We start from the raw sequence: 15,401 nt of genomic DNA, 5'->3' as shown, positions 1-15,401 counted from the left end.
CATGCTTACTTCACAGAAAGGAAATAGCTAACTAGGATATGAAGAAATGCTCAAACTCACTAAGAATAAGAAAATCTAAATTAAAATGAAACATTATTAAATGGCAACAATTAGAAATGTGGACAATACCAGGGCTGGGGTGATGGGGAATACAATGCCTATGGATGTAAACTGACACGCCCATTCAACAACCTAACAATACTTATTCCACAATGCCACTGAAAACACAAAAAACTGTATTGCCTCCTCAGGAAAAGAAAGCACAAACACTGTGAAAGCACAAATATTGAGTCTGTATCACAAAGAAATTCTGAAACACATCCATAATGGACATGTACAAGACTGTTTATTGGTAGCATTGTTTATGGTAGCCTAGGCATCCATCACTATGGGAATGGATGCACACCATGGAATACTATGCTGCAATTAGGACCAATTAGCCAATATACATCCAAAAACATACTTAGCTCTTAAATCAATGCTAAGTGAAATAGTAAAAACCAGAGCAAGTTCTATAGCATTCTTACAGGTAGAATTCTATAGCCAATTTCTACAGTAGTATGACATAATAAGGAATTTTGGAATTAAAGATACATATAGAATCAAAGACATATAGCTAACACATCAGAAAGGGTGCTTGTGGGGTGGGAGAGGAAACTGGGCACAGGAAGGGGGCTGAACAAAGGGCCAAAGTTGATTTATTCACCAAAGTTTGACTGTGCCCAAATCACAGACTATGAAGTCCAAATTCAAAATATTTCATTTATGTATATTAATTTATTCATTTTTTTAAAATTTGTATTTATTGATTTCAAAGAGAAGAGAGGAAAGAAACATTGATTTGTTGTCCCACCTATTTATGCATTCATTGGCTGCTTCTTATATGTGCCCTGACCGGGAATCAAAACTGCACCTGGCGTGTCGGGATGATGCTTTAACCAAGTGAGCTAACTGGCAGGACCTATTCAGTAAAAAAAATAAAATAAAATAAAGATAACAATTCCTAACCTTTACTTGTGGTAAATAAATAATAAAAAACATAAAGCACATATATACATACATCGAAATGACGGAACTTTTTTTATATAAATAAATGGGAGATGGCAATGTAACCATGAAACGACATACATCGAGTCTGACGTAACCTGAGGACTGCCTGTGGTATGAGAAAATCATCATTCTTAAAATAGATTAATTTTATAGCATAAAAATTTATACTTACAATTTTTCCATCAAATATAAACACATCTTGAAATTCTTTAAAATGACAAAATTAAATAAAAAGTTGAAATACAAAAAGAAATCTAAAGCCCTACAAAATTACATCGTCACATTTCAGTTCACAGCTAAAACACCTTTTCTCGTGGCTCTCAAGTGTGAGACAATTTTTTTTTTAATTTTTCTACTTTATTTGTTCTATGAAATTTCCCACAAAAAACTATTTCAACTGCTCCAGGAACACTTCTTGCCAGATTTCTGTTTTCTAAAAGATTTCACAAGCCGAATGCTGGCTGTCAATGTAGGTGTTACAGCTAATATGGCTCATTACACAGCACTGCTAACAAAATTAACACATTCAGTGAATGGTGACATATCTATTCCACAGAAAATGATGCTTTCCCCCCAAATTACCTATTCCCCTCTTTTTTACAAACCCCAAATGTTAATTAGTATACATGATAATATTAGTAAACAAAACCAATAGCAACTCATAGGACATCATGTGTCTAGCGCTTTCAAATTATAACTCTTCAGTATTTTATTCTTTAATCCTTTGCGGTCCAATTTTATTTTTGGAATTCAAACAATCTGGTCCAAATTAACTGACGGAATTGAATGTTGAACCGGTTTGCGGTGTCGACCTCAGCCTCGACGTTGGACCTGCTCCTAGCGCCTGGTCTGTCGAGTCAGCCTCCATGTTGGACCGAAAAGGGTTAATACTAAGTGTTAGTAGGTGGGAGGATCAAAGCTGAAGAACAGGAATGGTTGGGCTAACCATCCACACTACTGGAAAAATCAAAGTCACTTGATCTGTCAGTGGGGTCTGAAGAATCATCATTGTACATAATAAAGACAACACAGGCTTACAAACAATAATAGAGACTGACCAGCATGGCTCAGTGGTTGAGGTTCAACCTATGAACCAGGAGGTCAAGGTTTGATTCCCGGTCAGGGCACATGCCGGGGTTGTGGGCTTGATCCCCCAGTGAGGGGTGTGCAGGAGGCAGCCAATCAATGATTCTCTCTCATCATTGATGTTTCTATCTCTCTCTCCCTCTCCCTTCTTCTCTGAAATCAATTTTTTAAAAAAAGAAGATAATGTATTTTCATTGAATAACCTATAATAAAAGCATAATATGCTAATTAGACCAGACGTCCTTCCAGATGTCCTCCCGGACAACCTTCCAGATGAAGCCGTAGCGGTGGGTGGGGGCCGAGCCCCTTGCACAAATTTCATGCATCGGGCCTCTAGTAGTTAATATTGAGCTTACTATGTGTCAGTCACTGTTCTAAACATTTTATATGCATTATTTAATTAATCCTCACCACAACCCAATGAACTAGGTACTATTATTTTCTCCACTTTACAGATCATTTTTCAAATCAAATGTAAGCTTTTTCTCATTACCTTTGAAACCTCCACCAAATGGCCTCAACTTCCCTCTGTTCCCTCTTTGTTGCCATTCCAGACATTTCTGACTCAAAAATATGACTGATGTTTCTCATACGAATTAATCAGTTCTCTTCTCTGGCCAACCTCGTCCTCCTTCTTCCTTACAAGCACAAAAAAATTCCTTCATGAAGATGCTCTCTTAACTCATTCCTTACATGCTTATTAAAAGTAAAGAATATAGAAGTATCTACACTAATAAAAGGGTAATATGCTAATTAGGCCAGGCATCTTCCAGACAAAGCCACAGTGACAGGGGCCGAGGCAGAGGCGGTTAGGGGCAATCAGGCTGGCAGGGGAGGACAGTTGGGGGCAATCGGGCCAGCAGGGGAGGGCAGTTGGAGGCGATCAGGCTGGCAGGGGAGCAGTTAGGGGCATCAGGCCGGCAGGCAGCGGTGGTTAGGGGTGATGAGGTAGGCAGGTAGGCGAGCAGTTAGGTCCCGGATTGCGAGAGGGTGCAGGCCGGGCTGAGGGACCTCAACCCCCACCCCGTGCACGAGTATAAAAAGTGGTTACCTCCCCCCGCAAAAAAGGGAATACCTCAAATAACAGTCCTTAACATTTTACAAAAATAGGAATATACTATACATATCATTCTATAATGTGACTTTTAAAAAATAATTTTACAATGGACATCTTTCTACATCAGCATATAGAGATCCACTGTACTCTTATTTTTAAATATATTTTTATTGATTTCAGAGAGGAAGGGAGGAGAAAGAGAAACATCAATGATGAGAGCGAATCATTGATTGGCTGCCTCCTGCACGCCCCCTACTGGGGCTCGAGCCTGCAATCTGAGCATGTGCCCTTGACCTGAATTGAACCTGGAACCCTTCAGTCCACAGTCCGACACTCCATCCACTGAGCCAAACCGGCTAGGGCTCCACTGTATTCTTAACAACTTAGTGGCATTCCACTGTGGGGGCCCATCATACATAATTTAACAAGTCCCTAACTGAGGAACTTCATTTTTTACTATAACAAACAATGCTATAAAGAAAAGCTGTACTACAGTTTCCATGCAAATGTATGAATATTTTCTATAGGACAAATTTCTAGAAGTAGAATTACTTGGTCACTGGGCTCACACATTTTAAATTCCAATAGGCATTGTTAAATTTACCTCCAAGGAAACTTATATTCCCACCAACAGTGTGTGAAACTTCCAATTTTCCCACATCCTCATTCACTACTGGCTATCATCAACTTGTTTAATCTTTCAATCTAATAGGCAAAAAATAGTAATTATATGTGTTATTTTATATTTATTTAAATGATTAGGATTACTGACTTTACAGCTTAAATAGATTTTTGAATTTATTATTAGTTGTAAATTAAGCTGAACTGCCTATAAAAATAAGAAGTATGCAAGAAGCACATTAACAATATAACTGGGGAGACTGGTAATGTCTAACCAATTTGGGATTTTTAGCATGGAGTAGACAATGAAGCCAACCACAAATGGTTTGATTTCTTCATAAAAGCACATATCTTTCAAGTGAAATGCATTGTTGTCAGTTCTTCAAGCTATGCCATACATTTTAGAAATGTTTCTTTTAAAAGAGTATATTCAATTCCATAGTCATATATTAACTTTTTCATCTTTACGCATAACATCTCTTTGTGTGATCAGTCCACTCAATGATTTTTTATATGTTGCTTATTAATCTGACCTTTGACCTTTTATCTCATTACACTCTTAAAGCGAGAGTGTAATTAGTATCTAGCCACGAACTCCCAACATAATTAGGACAATAATATAGGTTGTTGTATTAGAACATTAAAAGAAGTAAATGTGAGGAAAACATATAGACCCACATACGCTATGAATGCTTACACAAATGCAATGTCCTTGAATGCTGATGCACTGTCAAAGGCTAGATGTCTATGATTATAATGCTACTTGCAATGATGGCTTAACTGAGCTATTCACACACTTTCTCACCTGATTTTCTTTGTGGCCACCTCCACACAACAATTTTTTGTCAGGAGGACTTTAATTAATTCTAACAGGGACTCTGACCTTATTATCCTAATAAATTAGTATCTCTAACTGCAAAAATAAGTACTACAGATTATCTAGCACACTAGAAAGGTTTTGGCTCAAAACTAATAAATCACTAAACCCATCTCTACCATTCCTTTAATTCTCAATTAAAATTATATTCCTTGCCCTGACTAGTTTGGCTCAGTGGATAGAGCGTCAGCCTGCGGACTGAAGGGTCCCAGGTCCAGTCAAGGGCATGTACCTTGGTTGTGGGCACATCCCCAATAGAAGGTGTGCAGGAGGCAGCTGATCGATGTTTCTCTCTCATCGATGTTTCTAACTCTCTATCCCTCTCCCTTCCTCTCTGTAAAAAATCAATAAAATATATTTTAAAAAAATAAAATAAAATAAAATTATATTCCTCACTACACAAACTGATCCTTACAACTTTTTCCAAAGTCAAAGTCTTGCTAATTTAATATGCCCACATGGCCTATCCAAGTGAGCGCATGACAGATACTACACATCACCTTTCTGGTGTGTCAGAGACTGGAAGAGATAGGCCAGGGGGCAGGAAAGAGCAGAACACCAATGTGACAGAGTGCTAAAACCAAGCAATAAATTATCTTTCAGTCACTCACAGCTGCATTTTGAAAAAGCTGATACAAATCAGGGCCTATCATTCCCTTGGAGGAATACAAGTGTCCTATGAAAGTACTTTCCTAATGCATAGCAACAGTGCTGCCCTGCCACCCCTCGCATAACAGGCCCAGCAAAAGAAGGACGGTTGGGTTCTAAAGACAATGACAAGAAGCTCTGTATACTGACAATGGGAGGGACCAGTAAAGATCAGCTTTCTGGGCTGTGAACTATGCCAGACTGTTCTGCTAATCCTCCCCAAATCCCACAACGTTGGGGTGGGGTGGGGACAGAATAGAAAAGTCCAAAATTGAATCAAGGACTGTTGCTCTGGATTACAGGAGGTCATCACACTCCTTCCTACTTAAATGTGGGGGCAGGGGAAGGTGCAGGGAAGGGACATATACAAAAGCCTGCATTTATTAAAAACACAAAAATAAATTTTAGCCTTGATCCTTCTGATGTGCTAACCAACATCTGCCCCCGGTCACTTGCCAGCCATGCTGCACGGAAGGCACAGAGTGGCAGGCGTTTTCACACAGGGAGGCTGGAAGAGATGCTACTAGAGTGTAAATTACTAATTAGCTCAGTAGAAGACAAAGAGAGAAAATACCTGTCACAGGATGCCGTTTCCAACATGACACACAATAAAAACAACCCTGCACATTTCAGAAGAGCACCTTACTTTTCAGACTTCCATTAACATGTAAATGGCAAAGGAACAGTATTATAGTCTTTAAAAACTGCCCATGCCTCAGAAGCAATAATGTCTGACTGGGAAGAATGCTTTCCAAATAATTTGTAATTTTATCACCTTATGAAAGCAAAGTGTTTTTAATTATTACAATCAACTGTAATAAGAAACTATATTTCATCAGTTTGACGATCACTTAAAATGGGGGAAAGGAAAAAAGGCTTACAAGTGCTGTATTTTACATCTGTTAGAATACAGCTAATAGTCCTTTCACTAAAATCAGACAGGGCTCATTCTGCAGGACATACCTTTACCAAAAGGACAAGCTACCATTTTAACAATAAAGACTGAGAATGACCTGGAAGGTGGCAGTGGAGATGGGGTCAATTAAATCTCCTTATATGACAACGGAAAAGACTCCCAAAATTTAGGTTATTTGGGGGGAGATAATAGAATGTTACAATATTTCTATTCATTCCCTTACCATAAGGCAAACCTATGTATGAATTGCAACCAATGGTCTTATACATTTTCCACTTAGATCTTTTCCATCTCCTAGAAGCTACAAAAGGATCTTCAGAATACATCTTAGGCATGGTGTTGAACAGCCCTGTGGCTCCTGTTTTCACATAATAACCTCCCATACATCACCAATACTTAGCAAATCCTGAGGACCCACTCATGTGTGAGCACACCATGCCAGGTCCCCAACAGAGGGGTACACCATGACAGTTTTTACTGATGTGGGAGGGGCCGACAAACTCATCATTCATAGGTAAAATAATGTTTTTCCAAATAGAATGAAGAAAACAAACCATAATAGCACAAAATCCACTCTGATTCCTTTGCTTCACATGCCATTTTTCTTCAATGGCAACAATCTTACAACTACAAACCTGTAGGATATATAACAAGTCCAGGGCCCTTTTCTAGCTAAAAACATGAACAGGTAACCATTAATCTGCAATGCTATTAGGTATTTTTTTATTGTTTTTGAGTCATTTTGTCTTATAAAACCAATTTTATAATGAAAAATTAGGAGTATGTTAAGAACCTTGATGTAATCTTTGCATTAGATATAACCCTTAGGGTGTTTGTCTCAGGTTCCCCATCTAGAAAGGACCTGAGAAACAGTTAATAACAGAACCAAAGGGATAATTTAAGGATTGGCAAACAAGACACATTAAGGGATTAAAATAAACCAGCACTGTTTAATCTGGAGAAGAGCATGGTAAAGGATAACTTCACAACAGTCAGTAGAGACAAAGCACAATGAATCAGAGCACACACTTTGCCAGCAAAATGCCAACGTTGGAATCCTATCCCCCACCACTTGGTAGAAATTTCCCTTATAAACTATTAAAAAAAAAAAAGATTAACTGTATCATTTAGTTACTACTTGGCAAAAGAAAAACTCAAATGTTACTTGTACTAAAAGATTATCTGAGTATAACCTTGGGCAAATCACTTAATCTCAGGGAGCCTCTATTTCTTCACCTGTAAAATGGGAACAAGAACAGTGCCAATCTCATAGGATTGATGTGAGGAGTAAATGAGTTATAATCTATAAAGAGTTTACAACCATGTCTGACACAAAAACACTATAGATGGAAGCTATAATTATTAAGTTTACGAAGAACTAGCATCTTCTTAATACTTTAATTAGCAGATATTTTTACTCAAAAATCGAGAATGGGGCCAGAGAACAAATGTAAATATAAAATTAAGTGTGTGCTAGTTAGATAGAAAGCAGACTCTCCTTATAGAGAATATAATTAAATGCTGGAAAAGATTATCTACAAAGGCTGCCACATTACCTATGAAGATTTATGAAAATAGAATAAATTTTTATCTACCTGGAATGATTTAAGTGGGATATTGACTGAAGTTGCTGGATAAACTAGAGGTCCTTTCAAGTTTTCGTCCCATCCAAAGAATCTACAATTAACCAGAAAGACATTTAATTATGTACAACCTACTTATTCAAATCTGAATAAGCTTAAAAGTTTTTGCTTATCAAATACGATTATAAACAAAATAAAGTTAACTTGAATAGAATTCTACTTGATGAACAAATGAAATAAAGCTTAAATTTATCACCAGAATTATTACTGATAAATAGTATCAGCTGAACTAAAAGATTATCCATTTTCAGTTTTAGGAGTGTCAAGTAAGAAATAACCATTCACAGAGAATTGATGATTTAGCACACTATAGCAGCATACAGAAACAAAAGACAGGACTGAGCCAGACTCTTCTCCTTGGAGGTTCTTATACCTTATATTTTCTTCTTTATCAAGATTATTAAGTCTAAAATAATTTATGTAAGAACACAAGTATAAAACAATTACATTATTAAAATGGCAATACCATTTTACTAGCAATTCCAGCCCAAACACATCTGTAAAGAAGGAAATTCTCACACACATCTCACAGAAACACACACCTCATACTCTTCAGCTTGAAAGTTAATATTTAAGATTAATCTTCTAGAAACTTAGCAGCAAAAATAGTAATTTTTTGAAATGCTGTTAAAGTGCTAAATCAATCTAGTCACCTTGAACACCTGCTTAACAGAATCCAGAATCCATGAATAGTTAGCAGCTGAATTCAGAAAGATTTAAGATTCTAAGTTATTTATATATATTAACAACCAATGTTTTTAATATCCACAAATCAAAATTGAATCTTTGCTATTACAAATGCCTTTAACCCAATCTTTGCTTTTCCACAAACACCCACAAAACAGTAGTACTCCAAAAACTTTACCTGCCTCTGAAAAAAATTATCTTTGTGTATCTCAATGTATACTAATGAAATAACCTCAAATAAGATTCTCAAGAACAGTTTTCACTTTTTAAAGTAAATTATAGTCTATCCTTTAGCAGCATTAAGTATAATCATTCGTATTCTTAGCTAAATGTAAGACCTTCAGACTAAAAATCATCCAGAGACTCAGTAATAACCTACATTGTGTCCCAAATTTCTTATCTTCCTTTAATTTCCCAAAGTGTCTTAAAAATAAAAATCTTCTGTAAAGTTAATATTAATATTGGCTTTCTTTATTCACACCTACAAAATAGGAGAGGCAGTGAGCTGTCCAAGGCTCCAGCTTGCATTATACTACAGAAGTTTTCTCCATGATAAAAATTACTCATAAATTCATTATTTAACCAAAAAGGTAAGTCCCACTCCAAAATCCTCCACTACTCTACAAATCTCCCTTTCTTTATTTGATTTTGCTAAATGGATGCTACACTATGAAATGTCCCACACAAAGCTAAAGGCAGCTCAGGAACTCAAAGCCCTCACAGCCCTGATTTAAATCTCTTCCTCAGCAAACTTCCCTGGTTGGTCATTTGCCTTTTTCTGAAATGATTTTTCAGTATTCTCCAGCCACCAAACACAGCTAGGTGGAAATCTGGTTTTTTATCAAAACAAAAAGATCTTCGTCTGTATCTCACTAACAGCGGGCTCGCCACTGAAAATGGAAATGCTGTGGATAAAGCGCTCTGCTTGCCCAGTGCCAGTCAGGTACAACACACACAGCACGATCCACCACACAGGCACAGCCACCCTGTTAAAAAAAAAAAAAATGCATCCCGTTTTCCCAAGATCACAACCCCGGTGAAATGCAGAGGTTTTCAGCACCGAATTGATGCTTTATCATTCAGACAAGAACAGTATCAAATCAAATGAGTCTCATCTCTTCAAAGTGGACATGAGTCGAATTAAAAACAATGAAAGGTAGAAGCAGATTCAAAATTCCTTGGAGAGAGAAAGAGGCTTCTGAAATTTCCTACTTTTATGGACAAAAGGACTCGAGACAGTTTCAACACAGTTCTCTTCTCAACAAAGAACTCCTCCCCACTCGACTTAGTTTTTACCCCTACCTCTGGGTCTCTTTTCACTCACCATGGTTCCTCCTCTTCTGCACCAAAGGCTCCCTACACTCGATCCTTCCCTGCGGCCTCTGTGCCCTGACCCAGGCAGCCCTTCTGGAGTCTCTCCCGGCAACATGCACACCTGACTCCCCGCCTCGGCACCATACCCCAGGTCTGCATCCATCAGGATGCTCTGGTCTTCCTGAACCCTGTTCTCTTCCCTTACTCCCCTTCTCATCATTTACATCCCAGGCCCGTCTCTGCCTTGCTCCTCTCACCCTCCGCTCTCAGCCCCATCTCTTCACTATTTTCACCTCGGATCTTGGAACCTCAACAATTAGCACCATCCCGCAGTTACCCTGTCCCACACCGCCATCACTTCTTACTCCCGTCCTCTCTTTTCTTTCAGTCTTTCTGGTCCCCGAGTTGTCCTATAAACGCCCTAGCTCTCATCTCTGTGTCCTTGCACCCTTCCACTACGCTCTTATTCCTAACTCCACCTGGTACTAGCCCAGTGTTTCATTCACCCTCTTGCACTTTCGAGAATTTACACCCATTGCCCACCACTAACCCGTTACCTTTCTCAGAACCTCGCAGTTCCCACCCACCGCCAGTCCTGATCCTTCAGCTCATCTCGCTCTGCACTAGTTCACACCCTCGTCACGTCTGGCTCTTAATCACTCTCTCTCCTCTGCTCCCAACTACTACCCCAGCCCTGCCTCTCCTCGCAGCCCTGCCTCTCCTCGCCGCCCACTTCCAACTCTAACCTCAGCACCCATCACCCCACCACCATCCCCTGCAAAGCTTTCCCCTTCAAGCCCTTGCTCTTACACCTAAGCCCAGGATGCCTCTTCCAAACCCGGGTCTTCCTAACCTCGTTCCTTGCCCGGCTTCCTTAACACCCTCCCTGGTTCCTGCCTCCTTTCTGCCTCCTAGGCTGGCTTGTCTCCTGCCTTCGCACCCTCTCTCCCCTTAATCCTCATGTCATTCTTAGACCCGTTCCCCGCAACCGCCCCGCAAGCCTTCCTTCCTCTCCTCCTCCTCAAGGCTTTTACCCAAACCCAGTCGTCGCCCACCCCGCCAAAACCCAGCCCCGGCGCGCCTGGACCGCGGTCTCTCGCCTCCCGCCGGCCCCCGCCCCGGGCGCCTCCGGCCCGCCGGCGCCGCGGTCCCGCCCCCTGCCGCCGCTCCTCCCGCCCGCGAGGCGCGCGCCGCCTTTGTCGCCCCTCACCCGGTGTGAGGATTTTGCTTCTTTAAAGGGGAGGGCCAGGGAGCCGGAGACTCCTGTCCCCGCCTCCGAGTCTTGGAATGGGCTCCCTGGCCGCCCTGGTCCCCGTCTCCCCCACCCCCTGGAGCTCCCCCTTTGCCGCCTCCCCACCACCTCCGCCCCCTCCCTCGACATCCCCCCCCTCTATTTACCGCCATCATCTGCACGCGCGAGCTGTCACCCGGACGCGAGACAACCGAACTCGGCCCCGCCCCCTTCCCACCCATTGGTGCGCACGCCGGAGCCCCGCCCCCGGCCCCCGCATTGCGCCAACGGCGCAGCGCTGGGCCCAGACCCCGGCGTCCGCTCCCAGGGTTCGCGCCGCGGGCGCAAAGTTTAGGGTCAACCATAAACGCAAGGCCAACTTGAGCCTAGCGTAAGGGGCGGCGGCGTAGAGGGACGCTAAGAATCGCGCATCGAAGTTTGGTTGAAGCACAAGAGGGGTAAATAAGGAGGTTTCCAGACAAAGAGTCTCTCAAGGTACCGAGTCTTCGGTCCGTCCCTCCTCCTTAAAGGGCCAGACTCCCTAGCTTAGCCCATCGCCGTTTCCTTCTCCCTCGCCCCTCAGCCGTGGAACAGTGAAGGAATATTCCATTAGTTCCCCGCACTCTTTTTGGAGCTCCTTTAACATCTCTCACCACCGCCACGGGGGAAAGCCGTTCTCACTACCCCGTCTATGCTTTTGTTTTGTTCTGTTAAAAGACTCAAGTTTTAACCGGGTGGTTTGTTGCGAACGCAGCAGCCTCCGAGCCGTGCGCCTTTGCCAAAAGTTACTGCTGGCTTCCAGACGGGAGAGCACGTGTCTGACTTTTGTCGCTGACGATCGAGGCGGGATTCAGCTGTTTTATGGAAATCCCCTCGAGGAAGTTTCACTCCGATAACTGAGGACGGTCGTTCTGCAGGTGGAGGGGATGGAGACCACAGGGAAGCGGACGAGCCTCCTGTCTCGGAGAAGGTTCCTTCCCGGGCAGCGTCGGGTGCATGGTCCTGACCTAACTCGTGCGCGGTGACGGTCCCCCAAGTAAGACCGACACTGTTACATCACCCAGCACATGACTAACGCAGGTAAAGGCTTACATTTAAACATAAGGACATATGCGTTATCAGCTACACTGGCACAAGGCTACCCACTTGGAAATATGAAATGGAGACGCACAAAGGCCAAAAAACAGTAAAGTAAGAAGGGGGAAACAGCACTGCGTGTCTAAGCATGAAACTACAATGCCTGGAGCCGAGCGCAATTATGTGTGAAAACATTTCCAAAGGCAATTAACTTGGACATTTTAAAGAGATTTGATGGAAGGAAAGGACCTGGTGATTGATTGATTTGGTGAGGATTTTGTCATGTGGCTCGAGTTCGAAGTTAGATATAAAATTCAGCATTCCCTTTGTTGTCTATCACCTTTAACGTTATTCTTTTTAAGAAATTCTTACCTTACATTATAACTCCTTACTTATTTTCTGCCTTTGGTCCCCAAACCGCCCAAGAAAATTCTTGGAGAATACAGATTGTATCTTATTCAATGTTAATTCCCTAACAAAGAGCCTGGCACATAATAGGTGCTTTTGTTGAGTGAAGGATTTGGGAGATACTTAAGACTTCTGAAGGAAGGGTGCTCTCAGAATAGCAATCCAGCAGGGAAAGATTCTCAGTGCTGTGAGCATGTATGATTAGATCGGTATTTCTCAAAGTGTGGCCTGTGGAGCCCTTGGGATCCCTGAGACCCTTCTGGGGGTGGGGGTGGGGGTGGTCTAAGATCAAAACTCTATTTTCATAATAATAAGATATTATTTGCCCTGTTACTGTGATGACATTTGCACTGATATAAAAGTAATGACATAACCAATAAAGAAAAGAAAAAAAGAAAAATAAATGACAGGTAAAATTGTTACTGTCTTAACAATTTTAAGCAATGGCACTAAATTGTATTAGCAATCAAGGTTTTTATTCTTCATTGCCACCCATTCACAGGAAAAAAAATACCTGTTCTACTTAAGGAAGTCCTTGGTGAAGCACTAAAAATTGTTTTATTTAAGTACAGATCTTTTCAATAATGCTATTCAATGGATGTATGCATACAGCACTTCTGTTCCTTACCTAAGCACAATGATTTTCTTGAGGAAAAGCACTTGTGCAATTTCTCTGAATTTTGAACTGAATTAGCAACTTTCTTCATGGACTACCACTTTTACTTGAAAGAACAGCTAACAGATAAACTAAAGTAATTCAACCTTAGGCCTCTGACATATATTTTCTCAAAAATAAACAAAGTGAGCCTGACAAGCATTTGTTAGCAATGATAAGACTCATGCCCTCAAACAAAACTTAGAATTTTTTAAACACTTGTATCCATCACTGTGAGCTTAACAGCTTCCTGGGGCTTTTCTGGTGAGATTGTGATTTTGATACTATATGATGAAATGTGTGTCAAAATTTACAAGATCTGCAGTATTTTCCAAATGACCAATCACACCTTGGTGAAAAGATCCCTTCCAAGTGCAAAATAAACCAATGAATGCTAATATACAAGAGCACAAAAAGTTCACTGAGTCTGAGATTCCACATTGCAACTAACCTTAACTGGGACTGTGATGTAGTATCAAAGAATTTCCACAATTATCTGAAAAGATTTTGTTGTTGTTAATCCTCACCAGAGGACACTTTTCCCCCACTGCTTTTCAGAGAGAGAAGGAAGGGAGGAAGGGAAAGAAAGAGAGAAACATCAATGTGCGAAAAATACATCCACTGGTTGCCACTCCAATGTGCTGTACACCCCAGGATGGGAGCAAACCCTCAAGCCAGCTATGTGCCCTAAACCAGGAATTGAACCCAAGACCTTTCACAGAGAGCAGGCTGAAACTCTAACCACTGAGAAACACCAGCCATGTCTGAAAATATTATTAATATACTGCCCCCCTTTTCCAACTACACATCTATGTGAGGTTGGACTTTCTTCATATTCTTCAACCAAAACTAGAGATTTAATGCAGAAACAGATATGAGAATTCACTCCCTTCTATTATGCCAGACATGCAAGAGATTTGCAAAAATATAAAACAAGGCCACTCTTCTCACTAAAATTTTTTAAATAGTTAAATATTTTATTTATGTTAACATGCAATAGATTTAGTGTTACCTTTAAATAAATTAAATACTTTCATTTTTTTCACTATAAATTTTTATGAAGGTAAATATCGATATAACCTACATAAAAAAAGCTCTTTGGGGTACTCAATAATGTTTAATAACACCTAGGAGTCCTGAGACCAAAACGTTTAAGAACTAAGTGTTAGATGAAAGCAGACAGAATAAGAAGGCTATTTTTTGACAATTCAGATATGAGACAACTATGCAGGATAGCTAACAAAAGATTTTATTGTAGCTTCAGAGTTAAGAGCTTAGGTAGTTCATCAATGAGGAATGGAAAACAGAATCAGGAACACTGAACTTTGTTTAAAAACAACTGATTACAAATGCAATCATGATACACATGGCATTAAAAAAAACATTCAGAGACAGCCACAATAAAGGCTTGGGAGCTGAGGGGAAACAGGAATGGATGTGCTTCAGTAAAAGACTAAAAGATACAGTTGTTTCTAACCCAATTCCTTTTTTTTAAGCCCAGCCCCTTTCTTTTTAGGTTAAAGGACAACAAGTAAAATGTTATCACTATGAATAAGTATTAAAAACCTATTTCCATGCTTAAGAGATGGTCCATACAAATGGTCCATACAACTGTGTTCACTGATCTGGTTACAAAAAAATACAAAAACCTATATGCTGAATATGTTCTATGAACCCCCTCTACGCTGCTTGTTCTCTAATACAACACTTTCCACTCAAGAATTTTAACCTGCCACTAAACAGTAATGACCTCACAACCTCCCACCTTAAACATCCTCATCAAACACCAATACCTACAGCACCATTAAAAGATGCAAGAGCAGAAGAGACAGCATCTCCTTACCGACAAAGCACTCTTCTATTCTCACTTGAACCTCTCAAGGAGCTGATGAAATATGGAGGGTCGGAATCATCATTCCCACTTTACAGATGAGACCCAAAAAGACCAACCTGATTGAAGCTACTGGGCAAATCAGAGACAGTACTATGGCCAGCACCCAGCCATCTGTCTCTAACACATGGTCTCTTCCCGTTAATAGGCTGCCTCAGAACAACTGTCAACTCTAATCCCTAGCCTTGCCTTTCCTACATGACAAAAGATTTCTACCTATAAAAACAGGTCTATGCCATC

At 40.6% G+C, this 15,401-nt stretch overlaps 1 protein-coding gene across 3 annotated transcripts in view; it reads right to left on the bottom strand.

Annotated features, from left to right (window-relative positions):
* Positions 1-15,401, bottom strand: part of USP49 (ubiquitin specific peptidase 49) — a 105,773-nt gene that overhangs the window by 77,505 nt on the left and 12,867 nt on the right. The window lies entirely within an intron of this gene.

The sequence above is a fragment of the Myotis myotis genome, unplaced genomic scaffold, assembly GCF_014108235.1.
Source record: "Myotis myotis isolate mMyoMyo1 unplaced genomic scaffold, mMyoMyo1.p scaffold_m19_p_7, whole genome shotgun sequence".
NCBI classification, from domain to species: Eukaryota; Metazoa; Chordata; class Mammalia; order Chiroptera; family Vespertilionidae; genus Myotis; species Myotis myotis.
This window is presented reverse-complemented; position numbering and strand designations above follow the sequence as displayed.